We start from the raw sequence: 10521 nt of genomic DNA on the forward strand, positions 1-10521 counted from the left end.
TAGTAAACTAGGAATAATTGGAAAACCTGTTAACCTGATAAAAGATATCTGTGAAAAATTTATAGCACACACCATACTTAATTGTAAAAGTCTGAGAGACTTCCTCCAAAGATCAGGAAAAAGGTACAGATGTCCTCTCTCGCTGCCCCTACTCAACACCATACTGAAGTCCTGCCTGTGCAACCAGCAAGAAGAAATCCAAGTCATACACATTGGAAATTAAGATATACAATGGTCTGTATTCACAGAGGATGTCAGTGTCCACCTAGAAAACCCCAAGAATCTACAGAAATCTCCTAGATACACAAGAGAGTTTAGCAAGGTTGAAGTGTGCAAGCCTAAAATAATTAAAATTAATCGCATTTCAATATAATAGCAATAAATCATTAGAATTGAAAAATTTTGTTTAAAGGCGTGATTTGCAACAGAATAAACAATGGAAACTTCGATATAAATCTCAGGGAATAGGTACATAATGAGAACTACACAAATACCGACGAAAGAAACGTAACCAGACGTGAGTCAATGGGGAGCTGAACCATGTTCGCAGGTGGGGATATTGTTCTGTCAGTCAGCTCCAGACTCGTCTGTAGACTCAAGCCAAGCCCCAACCACGTCCCAGTAGCAGTTTTAGTCAGTATGAACAAGCGAATCCGAAAATTATTTGGATAGGAAAGGAGCTCAAATATCCAAACCATTTGAAAATGAAGAACAAAGTTGGAAGACGTCACTCACCGACTTCAAGATTTTCTATAAAGCCACAGTACTCAAACAATGTGATGGTGGCAAAGGAATAGAAGCAGGCAGATCCGGAAACAGAATAGACACACAGACGCACGCAAATACAGTCAACTGATTTTTGACCAGATCCTTGCAAAGGCAAGTTCAAGAGACAGAAGTGTGCTTGGAACGACTGGGCGTCCAAATCGAAAAACCAAAAAGGAGCCTTGACCCATACCTCATACTTAGTGTAAAAACTTCATAAAAACTGATCATAGCCCTAAATGTAAAATGTAAACATTTTAGACTTTTAGAAGCCAAGAGCAGAAGAATTGTTGCGACCTTGAGTTGGGCTATAGCCGAGAGCACGATCTGAAGAAGACGAAAATCGATGAAGAGGGCTCTACTACCGTATTGAACCCTTTTGCTCTCCCAGCAACACTGCCAAGACCCTGAAAGGCAGAAAATGTTCGCAAGTCGCATCCGAGCCAAGGGCAGCCCACCCTTGCGCCACACGGGCTTGGACTGCGAGCCCGCACTCCCACGGGGCTTTCCCCAGTAAATCCGTACCCTACTGCGCGCGTGTTTTCTCTTCCTGATGATTTTCTTGAGAGCATTTTCTTCTCCAGCTCACTTTATGGTAATCAGACAAGTATGTGTCCATCAACTCCGTGTTATCCTAGAACTTCTGGTCGACAGGAGGCTGTTGGCAGTTCTGTTTCTGGGGGGCGTACACATCTGTACACACGAATGTTCGACGTGAGGGGCTTGGTGCCCTGACGCCCACCTTCTTCAAGTCCAATGGCGCTCATATCCAACATGCATAAAGAGCTCTCAAAATTCACTGTCAAGAAAACCTTAAAAAAGGAAGGGCCTGAACATTTGAAGAAACACCAAAAGACAAGTGGATGGCAAATACACACATAAAAAGACAACTCACACCATTAGTCTTCAGGGAGGTGCAAAGTAGACCCCACGGAGGTACCCTAACGTGCCTCTGAGGATGGCCAAGACGGCAAAGCTCAGCCAGGGGTAGCCGGCCGGGGCGTGGAGGAGAGAGGAGCTCCAGCAGCGCTGGGGGAAACATAGCGTCATTCGGGCACTTCGGAAAGCTTGGCAAGAAAGCGCCTTCAAGAGTCTCAACCCAGCATTAGTCATCAGGGGACACAAATTAAACTGCAGTAAGACACAGCACACACTTGTTAGAATGGCCAATATGGAACCAAAAAATGCAACTTCGAGGTCTGGCAAGGACACAGGGCCACGCGAGCCCCTGTACGCCGCTGGAGGGAGCGCAGCACGGAATGGACACTTGGCAAAATCCTTTTGCAGTTTCTGATTACGTTGCACGTGCCCTGAGCCCATGACCCAGCGAGGCCACCCCTGCATGTGTGCCCTGGAGAAACAAAAATCCGCTGCTGGGCAAAGACCGGTACTTGATGCTGCGGCCGCTTTCTTCGCTCGTAACCCTCCAAAACAGAATGCGACGGAAACGTCCTCCACCCGGCAGCAGAATCGCCGAACTATGGCCCCGGCCTGGCCCGGAACGCGATCGGACGAAAGAGAGGGCACGGCCGCCCGGCCCTCAGCCCTGGAAGCACAAGCAGGTTCTGCTAAATGCAAGATGCCAGACCCCAGAGGCTGCACACTGTCTTTATAGAACATTCTGGAAAAGCCACAAGGGCAGTGACCGAGAGTCGGTGGCCACAAGGGTTTGGGGCAAAGGGAGGTGTTGCTAGGGTGGGGAGCACGAGGGACCTTCTGCATGGCTTAGGGGCGGTGCGTGGGCGACCGCCGGGACTCGGGGTCCCACCCAGCGCCACCAAGTGCGTTGTCCGTGGAGGGAGGCGGGGAGGACCGGGAGCCGCGGCTTGGCTGTCGGGTCAAGCGGGCGCGTGCCTCTCCCTGAGATGGCGGGACCTGCAATCTGCTTTGGGCTGATTTTCTTTTTCTCTCGATTATTTTCTATATCTTCCTTCTCTTTGTTCCGGCGTTGACTCTGCTGGACCAGCTGGTCTGGGGATGCTCCCACCAGCGGTGCTCGGCGGCAGTTTTTCCAGAACAGCTCTAGCTGGGAAGGGCTGTACCTTCCTCTCACCGGGGGCACAGAGGCCGTGGTCCGCCTCCCCCCTCCCCCTCCAACGCTGGAGAGCCGGTCGCACGTCTTTGCTGAGCGGCGGGGCCGATGCCAGCCTCTCCGGAGACATCGAGGGTGCTGAGGTCGGGGAGCGAGCACGCCCGTGTGCCGACACGTGCACCGATTTCTGTCCGCCTCCTCCCACGTTTGGTCAGAACCCCACGTCCGCACACCCCTCTGCTCTGAGAAGCGTTCCGGGTCCTGATCCGTCCTTCCGAAGTCTCGTGCGGGGAACACGGGATCCTGAGCGCGTCCTCATTCCTCTGAAGCTCTCCACGTTCCTTCTCGGTCATTCCGGGCTGAGACATGGTGTCCGCCTTCCCGCTCAACCCTGATCGCCGCCACGCAGCTCTCCGTGTTGGGGGCGCCGGCAGCGGACGCGCACACTGTCCTGGCTCTGCGTCCTGCCTGCTCCCGGGACTGGGATTCGCAGCCTTTGCCCACGCCCAGCCCCCAACTCGCCCCGCAAACCGGAGCCGAGAGCAGGACGCGGTGGGCAAGCTGTCCGGCCGGGGCTGCAGGACACTAGGTTGTTCCCGTGCTGTTGGCTTAAAGACCCAAACAAAGTCAGGGGCCAACCCCGTCCTCAACCACCACAGGCATTTTACAAGTAGACGCTCTCGTGTACATAAACCGGCGGTAATAAGCACTCCCAGGGCTCAGCCAAAACAGCCACGAGGAAGGGGAAGTCTCACGGAGCCTCTTGCTGGACAACACACACCTCGGCGGGTATAAAAGCCGACAGACAACCAGCGCCTCATACACACACTCACACACACACTCACACTCACACTCACAGCATCCTCCAGCCCCACCGCCCCACCATGGCCGCATCCACCCTGTCCGTCTGCTCCAGCAACGCCTGCCCCGACTCCTGGAAGGTGGACGACTGCCCAGAGAGCTGCTGCGAGCCCCCCTGCTGTGCCCCCTCCTGCTGTGCCCCCCCCTGCTGTGCCCCCTCCTGCCTGACCTTCATCTGCACCCCTGCGAGCTGCGGGTCCAGCCCCCTGCCAGCCAGCCTGCACCAGCTCCTGCCAGCCCTCCTGCTGCAGCTCCTCCCCCTGCCAGGAAGACTGTTGTGTGTCTCTCTGCTGCAAGCCCGTCTGCTGCACCCCTGTCTGTTGCAAGCCCGTCTGCTTGCACCCCTGTCTGCTGTGAGGCCTCTCCCTGCTCAGGCTCTTCATGCTGCCAGCAGTCTAGCTGCCAGCCCTCCTGCTGCAGCTCCTCCCCCCTGCCAGGAAGGCTGCTGCCAGCCCGTCTGTTGCACCCCTGTGTGCTGCAAGCCCGTCTGCTGCACCCCTGTGTGCTGCAAGCCCGTCTGCTGCACCCCTGTCTGTTGCAAGCCCGTCTGCTGCACCCCTGTCTGCTGCAAGCCCGTCTGCTTGCCACCCCTGTCTGCTGCAAGCCAGCCTGTTGCACCCCTGTCTGTTGCACCCCTGTGTGCTGCAAGCCCGTCTGCTGCACCCCTGTCTGCTCTGGGCCCTCCTCCTCCTGCTGCCAGCCCAGCCCCTGCTCCTCGTCCTGCTGCAGACCGTCCTCGTGCATGTCCCTGCTCTGCCGCCCCGTGTGCAGGCCCGCCTGCTGCATGCCCGCCTCGGCCCAGAAGTCCTGCTGCTGACGGGGCGGCCCGTCTTCCCAGGGGCCAGCTGGGCTCAGGACCCACCCAGTGACCGTGGTCCCCACCCCTCCCCACCCCCTCAGTCAGGTCCTGACCTGTTAGGTGGCTGCCCACACCCAGGACAGCGTCTACCATGCGTCCACTCTTCTGACCTGACCTTGACCTAATAGCTCCCCAGAACACTGACCCCACTGCCCCCCAGGGCTCCTGCTCCCAGGAGAGGCCTCCAGCACTTCCGGGTCCCCCGCCCTTCCCTCCCAGTTTCTTGGCTTGGGTCCCGTGGCCTCAACTGCTGACTTCTCAGCGCCTGCTCAGACACCCCAATAAAGTCACTCACCAGCGCATCTGCTTCCTTTCTTCCGACCCTCATGGGGGTGGGGGTGCTGGGGTCTGAGCAGACATTGGTCTCCTCCATCCAGGAACATTTCTAGGAATGGGGGACTGAGAAATCCCGCAGGGCAGGGTCCCGGGGTGGGAGGCACACCCTGGCCCAGGAAGGTCAGGGCTGCTGGACCCTGCGTGCCCAAAGCCAGAACCCGGGACGTGGGCATTCCTGTCCCAGCAGGGCCGTGGCTATGACGCCAATGCCCCTTCCCGGCCTCTTGTCTCGTGTCCCCAGCCCCACAGTGAGGATTTCATCCTGACTGTGGTTCTTGGCTTCCACGTTTCGCCTCCCCCTCCCTGAGAGTGGCCACATGGGAGAGAGCTCCCCTGCCATGGAAGTTGTCCGGGTGCCCCGTCCCAGCCTGGAAAGCAATGGGGCCTCCGTGTCCCCTCAGCACCATGGGCCGTGTGACCCGCATGTGCCAAGTGTGTGTTCCTGGGTGAGGTATTAGGTCGAATACGGGGACTGTGGTGGCTTGTACTATGTCCGCGGCATTGTAGCCCGGGCGGGGGTCGTGGTTTTAGGAGATGGAGGCTTGCGGGAGACGCTGCAGCCTGGCTTCGACGCCCGCTCTGGTGCCCAGCTTGGAGCTGCCAGCTGGGGTGGACTGGGAGCTGGGGCCCCTGAGGGCCTCCGACGGGTGCTCAGATGTGCGTGGTCCAAGCTGGGAGGCGAGGTGTGGCCTTCACACAATCGTGCAGCCGTCCCCACCGTCCGGGTGCAGACTTTCTCATCTCCCCGCGGAGCCCCACGGCCGCTCCTGCCCCAGCCCCCACACCCCCTGTTCTAGGCTCTGTCTCTGCACGTGGCGGCTCAGGGCCCCTCGCGGATTGGGACCCGTCCGTGTGGTCCGTGTCCTGCAGGACTGGCCGACTTCCCTTAGTGTGCGGCCTCCAGGGTCATCCGTGTGAATGCTGGGACGTGTCCAAGGTTGAGTAACCGTGCCTCCCACAGGCCGACCACGGTCCCCTGGGCCGCTTCTGCACGTGAGCGCCTGTGGACGATGGGGTCCGCGTGCCGCCTCTGCCCGGGACCCACCCCTCCCTCCGCGCTCTGGCCCAGAGAGGACTTGCTGGGTCCTGCGCTGGTTTCCAGGGCCCGTCCCTCTGTTCTCCCCAACAGCTACAGCGAGCGGCAACCCCCGGTCCCCAGGGCGCGCCTCCACGCCCCGTTCCAATGCCCCATTTCCCACGGCCTTGCCAGCACGTGTCCTGCGCGTTGGAGAGTAGCCGTCCCGATAGGTGGGAGCGGGGCTGGTGGGTTTCATCACAGACCGGACCGCAGTACGGCCTGCCTGTGAGCCTGCCCTGCCCTCCCCTCCCCGGCCCTGCCCTCCCCTCCCTCGCCCCGTGCTCTCCTGCCCAGCCTCCCCGGCCCCACACTCCCCTGTCTGACCTTCCGGCCTCACCCTGTCTTTCAGAAGAACGAGTACCTGTTCACAGTGCTGGCGGAGGAGCCGGACGCCCTGCTGCTGGGCCTGAGGTACTCGCCCACGCGGCTGCACTTCCTCTTCCTCAGCCAGGACACGGCGGGGGCCTGGCAAACCCGGGTGACCTTCCGCAGCCCCGCTCTGATGGACAGCCAGTGGCACACGCTGGTCTTGGCCGTGTCCGAAGGATCCTTTTCCCTCACCACGGACTGCGGCCTCCCGGTGGACATGTAGGTAGCAGGACGCCCGGGGAGGGGGCACGGGGCTGTGCGACGCCTGCCCAGACGCGCCCAGGGCAGCGGGGCGGGGCGGCTGTCCCAGGCACGGCCGGCATTGTGCAGTGCCCACCCTGGGCACTTGGGCTTGTGGGCAAAACAGCCTCTGGGAACCACGCTCTTGGGGCAGGAACACAGGGTCATCGGGGGTCCGGGACCAAAAACCCATCCCCTGGAAAGGCGGGGGGTGGGTGGGGCGGACGCAGGATCCCAGGCCGGGGGCGCTGGATGTGGCAGGGGTTGGGGGAGGGGCGCGCCCGCAGAGCATGGTCACATTGCAAAAGCCCACAGAGCAAACCCACCAGGAGCTCCGGCACCCGACTCGAGCCCGGCTCGGCTCTGTGGTGTCAGCACATCGTTGGACCCAAGACCCGGTTTGCTGGTCGGGACCCAGGGAGTGCGAGGCCACTACAGCTCCAGTGAGACATGCCAGCACCACCCTAGCCCCAGGGCCCGCGGAGGCCAGAGCGCCTTCCCTGGCCCGCAGTCCCCTGGGTGCTGGGCTGGGCCAGGGAGGGAGGCAGAGGGCCCTACAGCCCCGCCAGCTGCTGACGACCCCCCTCACCCTCAGCTTCCAGCAGGGCTCAGGGGCGCTGGGCACTCTTTTTTTTTTTAAATCATAAATTGTGCTGTTTACGTTAAATCTATCATTATTGCAAATATTACTTGCAAAGGTCGACTCTCACGCTGCTTTCTTAGAGGACACTTAGTCCACAATGAAAAGAATCCTTGCATTCATTCACACACTTGGTCTAAGGAAACATCTCTACTACCAGTGCCCTCCGGGACCCCCAGGTGCGGCAGGGCCTTTACTGGGCGATGACGGTGGGGACCCAGCAGTGGGGACAGCTCTGTGACGGGGAGGAGCGGGGCCCAAGGGAGGGGACAGAAGGAGCTGGGGCTAGCAGCCGATGGGGCCGAGGAGGAATCTGGGCCCTGGGATCGGGCCTCACAGGCCTCGCGGGTGCATGGAGGGCGCGCTGGGATCAGAGCTGCCATGGGAACACGGCGCCATTCTGGGATGGCGGTCAGGAACCGGCCGCACGGTGGCCTGCTGTAGCCGGATGCAAGGCTGGAAGAGGCAGTTGTGTTTACGGAGGGTACGGGCGTCGAGATGCAGGAGGCAGTGAGGAGAGAAGCACCGCCTGGGCCCGTCCACCCCAGAGGCTCAGCCAGAACCTTCCCCTCTAGCAGGACACCCCCCTTCCCCCCACCAACCCCAAGCTTTCATCCACCGGGGTTCCACATCAAACTTCCAGCTCTGGCCACGTTTCCAACATCTCCAGGTCCCCAGCAGGGAACCCTCCCTCCCAGACACCATCTGCTCCCCCGCAGGCTTGGGGGAGGGTGGGCACTGGGGACTCAATGCCAGTGGGAGCCACGGTAGGTTCCCGAGAGATGGGAGGAGCCACTGTATGGACAACTCCGCAGCCACACTTGCGGACGACTCCTAGTTCTGGGGCAGAGAGTGTCCCTCCAACTGAGGTCTGCCAGGAACCCCAGAATAGAACCTTGCCTTGGAGACCGTCTTTGCAGGTGTGATCGAGTTCAGTTGAGGTCGTCCGTGGATGACCTCCCGTTCCAGAGGTCTAGTGTCCTTCTCAGAAGAGAAAGATGCCAGAGAGGCCACCCGCAGACAGAGGCTGAGGGGTGCATGGGCTCCAATCTAGGGCCCACCAGAAGCCCCCAGCGGCTGGAAGAGGCAGAGGTAACCCGCCCTTCCGGCCTCGGAGCTGGGGACCGTCCGCTGTTTGAAGCCCCGCCGTGCGTGGTGATCGTTTACAGCCGCCCCGGGAAGCCATTATCTTGCCCGGGCTGCCCCCACCGGCCCTTTTCTCCATAAATGGGGCTGTGACAAACTGCGGCCCACTCCACACCCAGTGTGGCCCTAAAAACCACCACCTCCCATTGTTCCAGAATGGCTGACGTGCCCTTCCCGGCCGGACTCCTGTCAGCTGCGAGGAGCCCGTTTCTTCGTCGGCAGCCAGGAAAGGACCAAAGGCATCTGTTCAGGTACGGGATGGGCTTCCCGCCCGCCAGCAGCAGTGCTCACAGAGGGACTGTCCCTGCAGGGCCTGCTGTCCTCAACGCTCTGGCTGGACAGGCGGGGGCTGTTGTGCCACGCGGATCAGGACCCTGGGCTGCCACTGGGAACCCTTACTGGCCAGGCACATTCTGCCGTGTTCCTCTTCCTGACACACGCGTGCCACGGCCCCCACAGCTGACACCCTCTACCCTCATGGGCTGCTGTGTCCCTCTTCTGTGGAAACCGTCCCCCCCCCCTCAGCTGAGGTGGGCCTCGCACCCATCCCCTGCGGCCCCGGACCGCCCTCAGACCCCGGGTGCTCGGCACCTGCCTCTCCCCTAGACTGCATGCCGGGAGAGCTTGTTTTCCCTGAGCGCAAGGATTTGTTTCGTGCTGTGTTGTGTCTAGACCCGTGTCCTGAAGACACGATAGGCGCTTGGTGAATAGGTATGGATGCGCGCTTGCGTGGACGGGATGAGTGGGTTGGCGGGTGGACGGACGGATGGTGGACGGACGGATGGACAGAAAAAGGACAGATGGTTGGATGAGCACTACAGCCCAGTCACCCTGGTCAGTTTTCACAGGAAAAACCCCTTCCGTGACTCAGTTACCTTAGAATGATGGAGAATTCCCCCCCATTTCTCTCAGCGCTCCCACCCCCAGCCAATTCAGCAGACTCTCTCTCCTAGCTCCGGAGGTCGAGGGGGACCGGCCATCCTCCATTTTAGTTCCCACTCCGCCCCCAGGGTCCGAGAGGCTGAGCCCTGGCGTCCTTGCACTCTGGGGACGAGGTTCTGAACGCGCCGTCCGTCTCTCTCTCGCTGCAGGGCTTGGTGAGGCAGCGGCCTGCGGTCTGCTGCCCGCTCCTCACGCCACCCCCACCCCGCGGCTCTTGTCCCCTGCCCGCAGTGGCCGAGCTGGCCGTGGCTGTCCATCCCCTCCTGTCCTGCATGGGTATCCCAGGGAAGCCCAGAAGATAATGGAGGTGCTAAAATATCCCTATGGTTAGTAAGGTCAACGCCCCCCCTCCCCTTCACTGATGGTGGCCCCACGAGCCTCGTGGCTTTCCCACGTCCCCTGGGGAGGCAGACAGGAGAGTGATCACCAAATGAACAGAAGGACGGTCTCCGTCAAACCAGCCAGCACCATCCACCTTTCTCCAGGAGGCTTTGCCAGTGGCCGCCCAAACCCCACTTGGGTGGTGTCCCCCAGGGTAACCGCATGGTCCTGCTTGGCCGACGCCAACAGGGGCTTGTTCCCTAACGTTCACATTCCTCCCCTTGGGCCTTCGGACTTTCATCTGGCCGCCCTCTGCTTTTGCCCCCCACCACCATAGTGAGGTCTTTGTCCCCATCTGCCGGCTGACAGCCACACACTCAGCCCCCCACTCCCGGGGGAACCCCAGGGTCCCTGCTGCCCTGACTCTCTTTAGTGTGTGCCGGTGGTGCTCTCCAGGTTAAGAGGTTCCTGTCGGGGGCGGTTTTTGTGTAAGCCCACACCCCTTGTTGCCCCGGAGCAGCCGCCGTCCCCACACTCCAGCCAGGAGAGACAGCACCCCGCCCCTCCCGAGCTAGCTCAGGGTCACCACTCCAATCAGTCGGGGAGCCCCGAGCACATCACCCCCCACAATCCCGTCTGGCCTGGGTTTCCCAAAGTCACAGCAAAACAAGGGCTTCTCTGCTGCTATTTTTTTTTAGATTTTATTTATTGAGAGAAGGAAATGAGAAGAGAAGAGGGCGGTGCAGAGGGAGAAGCAGATTCCTGCTATGACCAGGGAGGCTCGATACAGGGCTCGATCCCAGGGACCTGGGACCATCCACCTGAAGCCGAAACCAAGAGTTGGACTCCACCCGGAGAGCCACCCAGGCGCCCCACCCCACCCCGGCTGCTTTTATTTGTTCACGTTGGGAGCACTTTAATAGTCTACAGAT

General features: G+C 60.2%; 1 pseudogene; it reads left to right on the forward strand.

The window, feature by feature from the left end:
• The first annotated feature begins 3637 nt into the window (after positions 1-3637).
• Positions 3638-4475, forward strand: LOC123394150 (annotated as a pseudogene).
• Positions 4476-10521: the final 6046 nt, after the last annotated feature.

The sequence above is a fragment of the Mustela putorius genome, unplaced genomic scaffold (genome assembly GCF_011764305.1).
Source record: "Mustela putorius furo isolate JIRA1106 unplaced genomic scaffold, ASM1176430v1.1 tig00001561_pilon_pilon_pilon, whole genome shotgun sequence".
Lineage (NCBI taxonomy): Eukaryota > Metazoa > Chordata > Mammalia > Carnivora > Mustelidae > Mustela > Mustela putorius.